This window comes from Ictalurus furcatus, chromosome 11 (assembly GCF_023375685.1).
Source record: "Ictalurus furcatus strain D&B chromosome 11, Billie_1.0, whole genome shotgun sequence".
Classification (NCBI taxonomy): domain Eukaryota; kingdom Metazoa; phylum Chordata; class Actinopteri; order Siluriformes; family Ictaluridae; genus Ictalurus; species Ictalurus furcatus.
The window spans coordinates 7,009,930-7,022,309 of NC_071265.1; the positions used below are offsets into that span (position 1 = coordinate 7,009,930).

The 12,380-nt window shown below is 37.9% G+C and overlaps 1 protein-coding gene across 3 annotated transcripts in view; it reads right to left on the reverse strand.

The window, feature by feature from the left end:
• The window catches only part of lrp8 (low density lipoprotein receptor-related protein 8, apolipoprotein e receptor), a 199,673-nt gene that overhangs the window by 62,151 nt on the left and 125,142 nt on the right, over nucleotides 1-12,380 (reverse strand). The gene's annotated exons all lie outside the window — the stretch shown is intronic.

Genomic DNA, 12,380 nt, shown 5'->3' on the forward strand with positions numbered 1-12,380 from the left:
GTTTGTTTTATAAACACAGTAGAAGAGTTGTTTTTTTTTTTTTTAATTCCAGGTATAACAATCCATCAGGTATAATAATTGGCAATCCTTTTACTTTAAGTGATACTGTATTTTGAAAGTCAAAATTATATATACATCCACATACAGGTGCATCTAAAAAAATTAGAATATCGTGGGAAAGTAAAAATTTTCCTGCAATTTAATTAAAAAAGTGTAACTTTTATATATTCTGGATTCTTTACACATGAAGTGAAATATTTCGAGCCTTTTTTGTTTTAATCTTGATGATTACGATTTACAGTTCACGGAAATCAAAAATCCAGTATCTCAAAATATTAGAATAAAGAATTTATAATACAGACATGTCGACCTGAGAAGAGATCTAATCAGCTAATTAACTAATATATATATATATATATATATATATATATATATATATATATATATATATAACGTATCTACATTCTTTCGATGTTCTTATTCTTTAATTTTATTATTCAAATTGCATGTCATATTAATTTTGACTTTCAAAATACATTTTATATATATATACACACTGTATATACTATAATATAATATTAATATAATATATATAAAATGCATGAACTGAACACCTCGTGCGTTTCCCATCATGTCAGTTTTGTCATGAAAACAAACTGAACACATTGTGTCCAAGCATAATGTTGCCACCGTCACAATAACAGACAGTATAAAAACTATATTTGGAACAAGATCCGTGGCTCAGCAAAAAGTGTGCCGTTTATCAGGACGCAGTCTTAATAAATTCTTCTAAAGTGAACTGGATGCTCTTGTGTAGGAGTAATAACTTTCCATTTACACTTACATCAACAGCATTTGACAGATGCTTTTATACAAAATCACTTGGAGAAGTTTTTTTTTGTCTAATTGGATGAACATGTCCTTATGCTTTTGCAGATAACCTTAAATACCATCAGCACTGAAGCATGGAGTGAATAATCCATCAATTCCATTCATTTTCTATAGCGCTTACCCTACACAGGGGAGCCTGGAGCCTATCCGAGGGAACTCAGGGCCCAAGGCGTTTGACACCCTGGATGGGGTGCCAACCCATCACAGGGCACAATCGCATACACATTCACACACTATGGAACTATGGATAATTTGGGAATGCCAATCAGCCTACAACGCATGTATTTGGACTGGGGGAGGAAACTGGAGTACCCAGGGGAAACCCACGGGGAGAACATGCAAACTCCATGAACCCCCAACCCTGGAGGTGAAAGGCAAACATGCTAACAACTAAGCCACTGTGACAGCTAAGGAATCCATTCAACTACCTGGGTGTCAATACTCTTGAGAAAATACTCTTGATGCTTGTCTTCCTTGAGTCTTGTGTCCATCTCTGGCTTTATAAACACGCTTTAGGGTTTTCATTTCAACATGGGCAACTGGAGGATACCCAGTGGCCTCAATTTAAGAAGACTGAAGACAGATTGCTATATTCTGGATCAACTGAAAGGACCTAAAGACACATACTTTGCATTTTAAGAGACAAAGTATGTTTGCCCATCTAATCCCTCTCTGAGCTTCTTCTACTCTGTATAACTTAAATAAGTAGAGCGATAGTTTTTATTTTTTATTTTTAAAGAAACCCAGGATCTATTTCCTTCCTGATAGGATGATAAATGTCCTCTAAAATTCTCTGAGGGAATATTGATAGAAAATGCTTTTTTTTTTTTTTTGGCCTGATCTTCTAGTTATTTTAAACGCATGAATACATTACACAGCTTTTAGTATGGAAATAATCCAAATGAGTCAGTGATACATTCTTACCATTACATATGATTTAAACTGTAACCTGGTCATTTTGTAATTATGATCATCATTCAGAAAAAAAAAAAAAAAAACAGAGAACAAGCTGGTTAACTAATATTAAAGACTAAGACAAACAAACTTGCTAACAAACTTAATCCCTGTTAATCTCATGAGGAAGCTAAGCAACCCTGCTCGAACAGGCTCTGTGGAAGAAATGTTGTGAATGACGTCTGTGCTGTTCAGGGAATGAATGCCACTTCTGTACAACAAATTCATTTATAACATGGCGGTTGGGATCGAGTCGTCCCCAGCCAGTCGGCAGATGTTTACAGAAGGACAAGGCCATTTTTGAGCCCTTTAAAGAGCAGCTAGGAGTTTACAGAGAGCTGCAGCACTGCCTGTGGGGCACTTAGCAAATAGCAGCAGAGATCAAAGGGAAATATCAGGCCAATGTGAGGAAATAGACAAAGTTCAGCAAGTCACACACATGCACACACACACACACACACACACACACACACACACACACACACACACAGAGAGAGAACGAATTCAATAAGAGCTCTTAACACCTACAATAAGAGGTGTTAAGACTAATAAACAGACGAAGTAGGTGATGAACGTAAACTTTTTACATTTTGTTCATGTTTTGCTGGTGGAGGTTTAAAAGAAGAAAGCCAAAAGAATACAGCAATACTGAACACTCTATGCGTCAATTATTTCTTTGTCTGGCTTAAGCCTTTCTTCAGAGCAGAAGAGTGAGCAAATATCAATGAGCCCTAAATATATGATAACTAAATAATAACAACACAGTCATGCGGTTTAAAAAAAAAAAAAAAAGCAATACAGTCAGCGACCCTCTGGATATGCATCACTGACCCCTTTGTGCACCACAGTCATTTCACACAAATTTTATTTGTGTGTTTCTGACACAAAGCTGATTGCCCTTGAAATGCCTAAAGCTTGCAGCAAACACTGTGTGGCCAAAATTATGTGGACGCCCGACTACAGCACTAATATGTGGTTCTTCCCCAAACTGCTGCCGCAAAGTTGGAAGCACACAATTGTATAGGACGTCTCTGTATGCTGTAGCATTACAATTTCCCTTCAGTGGAACTAAGACGCGCAAACCTGATCCAACATGACTGTGTTACCAAACATGGTTTGCCAGAGAACTCAAGTATCCTGCACAGATCCCTGACCTCAACCCAACTGAACACTTTTGGGATGAACTGGAACGCAGAACGGACTCCGGGCCTCCTCACCCAACATCAGTGCCTGATCCCCACAGCCATGCTCCAAAATACAGTGGAAAGCCTTCGCTGCAGAGTGGTTACTATAACAACAAAAAGGGGGGATAACATTGGAATAGGATGTTCAACAAGCACATATGGGTATGATGGTCAGGTGTCCACAGATCTTTGGCCATGCAGTGTATTATGTTACTACTTCTCATGATCATTATCAGCATGGCCAACAAACATATTTATTATTGGGTTTGGGAACGGTCACTTGAATTAAATGGGTTTAATCCAAAAATCAATATGTCAAACGCAAAGCGAGGCTTCACATAACGTCAGCTTGAATCTTGGGTTCTGGTAGTAGAACTTTCAGGAGTAAAAAGCACTGGGACACCAATAAATAGCCAGAATATCACTGCGCACATTTAAGATAATAATAAGATAAGATACTTTACTAATCCCCAGATGGAGAAATTAGGGATTTAAATGAATAAACAAGCATAATATTTGAATAGATTACAGACATAAAATAAACGTGTACTGAGGGGGTCAGTGTAATTTATATTACAGGTAAAGGGTTCCCTGACTGCAAAAATAGAATAGGATTTTATTTATTTATTTATTTTTTTAAACGAGTTTACCCCGAGGGTGAATACAGTACGTTATATAATGGTACATTAGACAGTAAACGGAGAGAAAATGGAAAGGTGTGTGAAGGTGACGTACAGACATCTTCACATTAGATGAAAGATCAAATTCATTCCCGTTAGAAATGTGTTCAGCCTGATTGAGACACATTCTGCAGAGTTGACCGATCAAGGCAATACTTTCCAATTTAAACAGCTGTGTGAAAACAGATTTATAATTCAGGATCATCAGATTATGCATGGATAACAGTCCTGTCCATCCTAATATAACCAAATTAACAGACAAGAGAGTGAAAGTGTATCTAACAAAGGCCCTTAGCCTGGCTGCTAAACCGTGGGAGGATAGAAGAAGAGACGTGAACATGTAACGAGTGCGGTGCTCTCTCAACACTCGCGTGTGCTAACAGATGGGAGTGCAGCAGTCTCACAGACTAAACTTATTACACCCACTCACTCGCTTATAAGCAGAGGATACCAACACACACACACACACACACACACACACACGCACTGAGTGAGTGTGTGGGTGTACATATTCCAATTCCAATTAACTATTTACAAAATAAATCGTTTTGGACTGTGTGTGCACATACCCGATACATTCTCAGCATTTTCATGACTTAAGAGTGGCGTGAATGTAGAATAAAAATGATTTTATAATAATATATGATTCGATTTAATTTCAATAAAGAATAATAATAATAATAATAACCGTGTAATAACTTGTTTTCTTTTTTGCGAGTAATTCACATGTATTATACTCAGTGCTTAATTTGTAAATCTGCAGGTCCCGGAACGATAAGAGGTAGTGATCCGGCAGGTCAGGAGGCACGCGAAAGGTCCCGGTCCCCGAACTTACGGCCACGTAAAAGTGCTTCTAGAATCTCAAGTAGCCAACGATATTCAGTGCTGATAGGTAGGCCTATGTAATTGATCCCACTAGTACAGCGACGTAATGAGTTTATAGCAGTGAGTATTCCCAGTACAAAGGGAAACGTTTCTATCAACTTATGTGCTGTCTCCTCAGTTAGCTAGACTACGCTTCATACAGTAGTCCTACTTACAATATACTAAAATGAACTGCACAAAAAATTCCACAAATATTCCATGCCAGTGTCCTCCTCATCTTCCCGGTGTCCCTTACGTACAGTATCCATGAGTGCACAAATGGCTCAGGACTGAACTTTGTAAGCGGTGGACCCACGATGTTCAAAAACATCCGAGACGAGATGGTGAGAATGAGAAGGGATTCACGCTGCGAGCTACAAATGAGATTCATTTTGGAGAAACCCCGCTTGCGCTCCACTCGAGATTGGTACGGTATTCACTAGCCAACAACTCACTTGGTCCTTCTGGATCGTTTTTTTTGTGTTTGAGCCCCTGTATTCCCTAAAAGCCCGAATGACTGCATGTGGGCTGTTAACTCTATTTAATTCCCAGCAGCCAATCTCACTTTCAAAGCCATGCACAGGTTGACAACGTTTAGCCTCGTAAGCGCTTCTAAAAACCTTCCACAATCAGGCTAGCATTATCACTGCTACACAGTAAAATTCCTAGTGTTGAATTAACACCTATAGTGTTTATATGAGTCCAATGGACTTATATGAAACACTGTAGGGTGTGACTTCAACACTGTGGGTGTTAAATCAACACTGGTGATTTTGCTGTGTAGTTGTGGGAACGGTCGCCAAACTGCTGCATCAGTGACCTGCTGCTGCTCGCTCTCTTGTACTCTTGCCTTTTTAATATCTTGCCCTATTTTCTCAGTCATTGATTGTGTTCTTAAAAAAATGCTGTTCATGATAACTGCTTTCTTTTCGACAAGACACACTCTTTAACATGCTACGTGACTGTAGGCTTTGCTTCGTGACAACGAATAGAGGTGACCTTTGAACCTGAAATGATTACATTATGTGAAAGAGGCTAATGATTGGTTATTAGCAATATTTCAGCAGTGGTAATATAAAATTAACATTTACATTGCAGTTTTCCTGTTTCAGGATCCGGCAGAGCTCAAAATAAGCTCTGATTATACTGTAGAATAAAGCATTTAAATCAGATAAAATGCATAAATCCTTGGCTCCATGACAGCAATAAATTGGGTGAATCTGTTATTTCAATTTGTTAGACATTTTGGAAATAACTATGTTTTAATTCATAATTAACATTCCTTCAGCTTATATCATTGACCGAACATACAAATAATTACACTAAAGATGATGATGATTGTTATTATTATTCATTCTGTGGTACTTAGTAGTAGGCTGATGTAGTTTATTAATATTAAAATAAATCATCCACAAAACCAGGTAGAAAGAATGTGCACCATGGAATCTACCATAAATTCTAAAAGAAAGAGTGTACTTATATGCCATTTATGTTTTACAGTGGGGGAAATAAGTATTGAACGCGTCAACATTTATTTCAGTGAATATATTTCCAATGAGGCTATTCACATGAAATTCTCCTCAGACATCAGTATTAACTCAAGAAATCCGGAAATATAAAGAATCCACAACATTAAAGTCCATAAATAAAGTTATGTGTAATAAAGCGGAATGACACAGGGAAAAAGTATTGAACACGCTAAGAAAAAGCAGTTCTCCAATTCAAGGTAAGACAAGGAACCAACTGAAATTCATAAGTAATTATACCTCCTATCTGTGCAAATTAATATCAACTGGGTTAGTAAATTGATGATCTATAAAAAGGATTTTTGTTACCAAGGTGTCACACAAGAAACATCTCATGATGGGTAAAAGCAAAGAGCTATCCCAAGACCTTCACAACCTTATTGTTGTAAAACATATTGATGGAATCAGATACAGACGTATTTCAAAACTTCTGAATCCTCCAGTAAGCACCATTGGGGTCATTATCCACAAGTGGAATCAACATCACTCCATCATCAACCGGCCACACACAGGAGCTCCTCACAAGATTTCTGACCAGGGAGTCGGAAGAATAGACAGAAGAGACCAAGGACCACTCGGAAAGAGCTCCAGAAACACTTGGAGGCAGCAGGTGCCATCGTCACAGAGAAAACAATAGGCAATGCACTCCACTGCTCACTCTTACCCTGCAAGACTCCATTACTAAAGAAAAGGCAAGTCGAAGCTCGTTTAAAGTTTTCTACAACTCATTTGGACAAGCCTATGAAATACTGGGAGAGTGTAGTCTGGTCAGACGAGAGCAAAACTGAACTTTTTGGTTGTCATACTACACACCATGTTTGGAGAAGAAATAGCACTGCACATCACCCTAAAAACACTACACCAACAGTGAAGTTTGGAGGTGGAAGCATCATGGTGTGGGGCTGTTTTTCATCACATAGTACTGGCAGACTTCATATAATTGAAGGAACGGTGATTGGAGCCCTTTACCGGGAGATTCTTGAGAAGAATTTGCTGCCATCCACCAGGATGATGAAGATGAGACGTGGGTGGACGTTCTAGCAGGACAACAATTCAAAGCATACAGCAAAGGAAACTCTCAATTGGTTTCAAAGAAGACAAAATCCAGTCAATCACCGGACTTGAATCCAACTGAACAAGATTTAAAGACAATATGTTTAGAAGAATGGACCAAAATCCCACCGGAATACTGCGGCTGATTAATTTCTTCATACAGGAAGCGTCGTGAAGCTGTCAGTACTAAACAAAGGCTTCTCCACTAAGTATGCAATAAAGTTCAATTAGCATGTCAAATACTTTCCTGTGTCATTCCACTTTATTGAACATAACTTTATTTATGGACTTTAATGTTTGGATTTCTTTATATGTGTGGATTTCTTGAGTTAATACTGATGTCTGGTAAAAATTTCATGTGAATAGCCTCATTGGAAATATATTTACTGAAAAAACATGTTGACGTGTTCAATACTTATTTCCCCCACTGTAATTAAAGCGGTTGGAGATTCGTAGGGGTGTGTTGGAGCTGTATAATAACTATAATGTATAATAACTTATAATTAACTTAAAATATTTATACCACAACATGGTTGAACTTTTAAATCAAAGCATCGATTTATTTTCTATACCAGCACCTCTGACAGTAGCTCCAGCTGTAATTCAATCCACAGGTTTATATAATGAGTTCGTTCTAATACATTATAATTTTTATAATAACAACTCATTCACATATGGAGAATGCCTAATAATCTAAGCTTAATAATGAACAGATCTGAAAAACGTGTTGCTATTTAACAAAGAAAAATGCAGAATAGTTGATCCGGTGAAGTCTTCTGTAAAGAGAAGTTTATTTAACATTTTCTCAGTGTCAGTGCTTTTTAACGGCCTTCAGGGAAGAGGATTTTGCGCTCCCAGTTCATCGGTAAAATGACAAGGTGCACGTTTTCTCTTGTTAGCTTCAACAGAGACAAAAAGAGAGTGATGGAGGGATTGTCCTTCCTACTGTAGTGTGAAACTTTGGTAGAACCATTGCCTCCTCACTTACCTTTGAGACTCATATTACGATACTCATGGAAAATGCTTTCCTCTCTTTATATTGCCCATTTTTTTCCCAATTTGACACTAAAATTCTGACCCATGCATGTATAATTCCACATCTAAATTACTGTACATTCTTTTGCATTTGCATTCAGCCTAAAAGCTTACAACAGCGACAGTATATACAGTGCTGTGAAAAAGTATCTGATTTCTTCTGTGTTTGTGTATATCTCGTACGAAATTGTTTCAGAAATTAAAACAAAATCTAAGATAAAACAAAGGAAACCTGAGTAAACACAAAATACAATTTTTAAATGATAGTTATTTATTGAAGCAAAGCCAAGGACAACATCAAAGGACCTACAGGCCTATCTTGCGTCAATGAAGGGCATTGTTTATGAGTCCGCTATCAGAAAAATGGCATCCATGGAAGAGTGGCGAGGCGAAAACCACTGCTAACCCAGAAGAACATTAAGGCTCGTCTGAATTTTGCCAAAACACACCTTGATGAGACTCAAACCTTTTGGGAGAATGTTCTGTGGACTGATGAATCGAAAGTGGAACTGTTTGGAAGACAGGAGTCCCGTTACATCTGCCGTAAACCAAACACAGAATTCCACAAAAAGAACATCATAGCTACGGAAAAGCATGGTGGTGGTAGTGTGATGGTGTGGGGATGCTTTGCTGCCTCAGGGTCTGGGCAACTTGTAATAATTGAGGGAAACATGAATTCTGCTCTCTACCAGAAAATCCTAAAGGAGAATCTCCGGTCTTCAGTCCGTAAGTTGAAACTCAAGAGCAACTGGATTACGCAGTAAGACAATGATCCAAAGCATAGGAGTAAGTCCACCTCTGAATGACTACAAAAAAAGCCAAATTAAAGTTTTGGAGTGTCCTAGTGAAAGTACTGAGTTGAACCAACTGAGATGCTGTGGCAGGACCTTAAACAGGCAGTTCATGCTCGAAAACCCTTCAGTGTGTCCGATCTAAAGCAGTTCTGCAAAGGAGATTGACCCAAAATCCCAGCACAGTGCTGTGAAACACTGCTCTCCAGTCATTGGAAGCGTTTGGTTGCAGTTATTGCTGCTAAAGGTGGCACAACCAGATTTTTAAGTTTAAGGGGCCAATTCATTTTTCACATGGGTGATAGGTGTTGGAGAACTTTTTCCAACAAAAAACTTTGCTTCAATAAAAATAAAAATAAAAATAAATCAAAATTATATTGTATGTTTACCCGGGTTGCCTTTGTTTTATGTTGTATTTCATTTGAAGATCTAAAACTATTTGTATGAGATATACACAAAAACAGAAGAAATCAGGACGGGTGCAAATACTTTTTCACAGCACTGTACACATCTCAGCTACCAGATATGTCATACACTACATCAGCTACATCACTCTGATTCTTTGTCACATACACTGGCTCCTGGTTTTTAGTACGCAACACAAACTGACCTTTACACGGCCCTCCTCCCTCATTCCTCCTCCATCTTTACACCGCTGTACATACTCTCAGGTCCTGATACTGGACTCCTTGGCAGGCCATTTGTGTCTCCGCACATACACTTTGGAAAGCATGCCTTTAGTTCCTGGACTGTTCTTCTTCAACATCTTCTTTTAAAACTGAAATCTTTTCTTTTTTCTCTTAACACTGTAACATTGTTGCACCTTTGTCTAAAAAGATTTCCAAAGCCTTCTCTGCACAGCGAGTGGCCCCGTGTTTTGACACTACATTTTTAATACAGGATATGCTAGATGCTTTTTAATAATGCAAGCGTACAGGAAAGGTAAAGTGATATCTGAAAATCTATTATTCATGTCTAGCTTCTGGGGTAATGTCGAATGATAGCCTTGCCAGTTTTACACAGATAAGAGTTACTGGATGCCACAAGGTGCTAATTATACACATCATACTACAGCCGTTCAACTGCTATTTAATGTTTGTTAGTGCGGGTTGCCACATTTCTGCCACGACCCTGAATACATGGTCCACTGGTAACACAATAACATAATGAGGCTTATTGTGTCCAGAAATGCAGATGGGATCAGTGATCACCACTGTGCTGACCTTTAACGAGTAAATATAGAACTATTATTAAATATTTCAACCACTATAATACGACTGCTGGGGTCATTTCTGCTCATATAGGCTTTGTTTTCGTACAGAGTTACATTTCAGTCATTCAGTATTCAGTATATCCCATAATGATGCTTATCAGATGGGCTTGAAACAAGTGAACAAAGTAGACGCATGTCCTCCGTACTTAGATATTTAAACCACTAAAACATGTAATAGCACATAAGCCGCATATGTCAAAATATGTCGATAACGATTTATTTTTTTAACATTACCTTCCATCTAGAACATTACTCTCGACATGACCTCCAACGTTAATAGGTTTTCTAAATAGTTTTCGTGTCATAGGTGTACATTGAAAAGTGTTTAATGCATGGAGTGATGTATTAGACTGGAGCATTATTCACCTAGTTCTGCTATTACAGGTATTCACAATCATCAGCTTAAATTATACACCACTGGGCAGTCATACAAGCCATTACAGCTGAACAGAAATGACAGTGGAACTCTCTAGAACAGACATCAAGGATCAGAAAATCACGATAGTTATCACGTAGGTGCTTGGTAACTGCTGCAATGTGAGTGCTTTTTTAACACGGATATATAGGCAGTAGAGGTGGGTTAAATTCCTAAGATAATTCCACTGGAAGCTGGGTAGACAGTATGCGTGAGATCACACACACTCAATGAGTATTCGTTATGCATGTTGGTATATGTAGGCAATGAACAATTGCTTTCTCCAACCTATGGAGTGCACTAGGTTCAAATTGTAAGCCATTTGGGATTCAGCCAAATGCAAATAACATCTAGGATGACTGTTATGTCAGCTAAATAACGCACAGAGTAATATTGACATCTACTGATCCTGACCAGAGAGGACATAAGTGTGTCAGATTGTATCCCTGAGTACTAGAACATGTAATACACACATATGGTGGACAATATGGCGGTGTATATAGAGTGGCTGATGCATTCTGGGGACTGACAACTATTGAAAACCGGTACATTTTCAATAGTTCTTTCACAAACCACTGACATATGGTAGAAACTATAATGGTACGAGGTTTAACGGAAACCACCAGACGCTTGGTTTCTGTAAAAGCCTATATATACACACACTTTCGCCTGAAAAAGTGTTTTCCAGTGGCATCACTAATAACCGACTGATGTTAACATTATTCTTGTTTAAATGCCAACTAAGTCAAACACATAATTATACATTTTATTTAACATCAATGAACTGGTAACGTTCTCCATTTACCTGGACAGAAATCGAGGGCTTCATGCCAGTACATCTTTCAAGTGGGAAAATCGAGCGCGGAAGAGAGATTACTTATGTGAGATGAGTGTAAAGAGGAGGGGCTTTCATGGTGCCGGGTAATAATTTAGAGTACGCAACTGTCAATCATTTTAGATTCAAGTTTCCATAGCCTCATCTACTTCAACAACAACAAAAAAGGCTGATCTTTTTTTTTTCTTTCATATTTCTGATATGTGATAACACATCCTGTAGCAGCGTACTCTGATGTTAACAAAAGGTCGGCAGGTCTGCTTATATATTGTTCCGTCTGATCTAGTATTTTGATCTTATTATTTGTTTAGATTCGAGTTATTGACTTTCTGTTCATGCGATCAAAAAAGTTGCAAAAATAACTGGTGTTATTTTAAATGCATGGAAATGCATTTCAGTTCATTGGCACAATCACGGATATCATACTAATAATACTGGATATATACATAAAAACGAAGGGTGATTACTAAACCCAAATATTATTGTTTTTAAGAGAACATGTATTCATGTATTCGCTCAGAAACACCAACAAATATTCGACGGTGATCAAATATGTTTCGATCCAGCACTATTTTCTATAATTCAACACATTTTGATTGATAGACAACTTTAGTTGGGAACTAAAGAGTAGATGACTAAGACTGTTAAACCCTATTTGCCCTATTTCCCTAGTTTTCTAGATTCCAAAAGCGGTGATGCACTAAAGATACGATATTTCATCTCACCAGCGGTATCAAAGGCAGCCATTCAAAAGGCAAGAAAGATCTGGAAGAACTGGTGGTGATGTTTCAATCAGACTCATGTGTGAGAGTACAACATGGCTCCGCTTTGTCCTAATTTGCCACTGTTCTTTATAAAAATGCAGTGGTTTCTCCATTT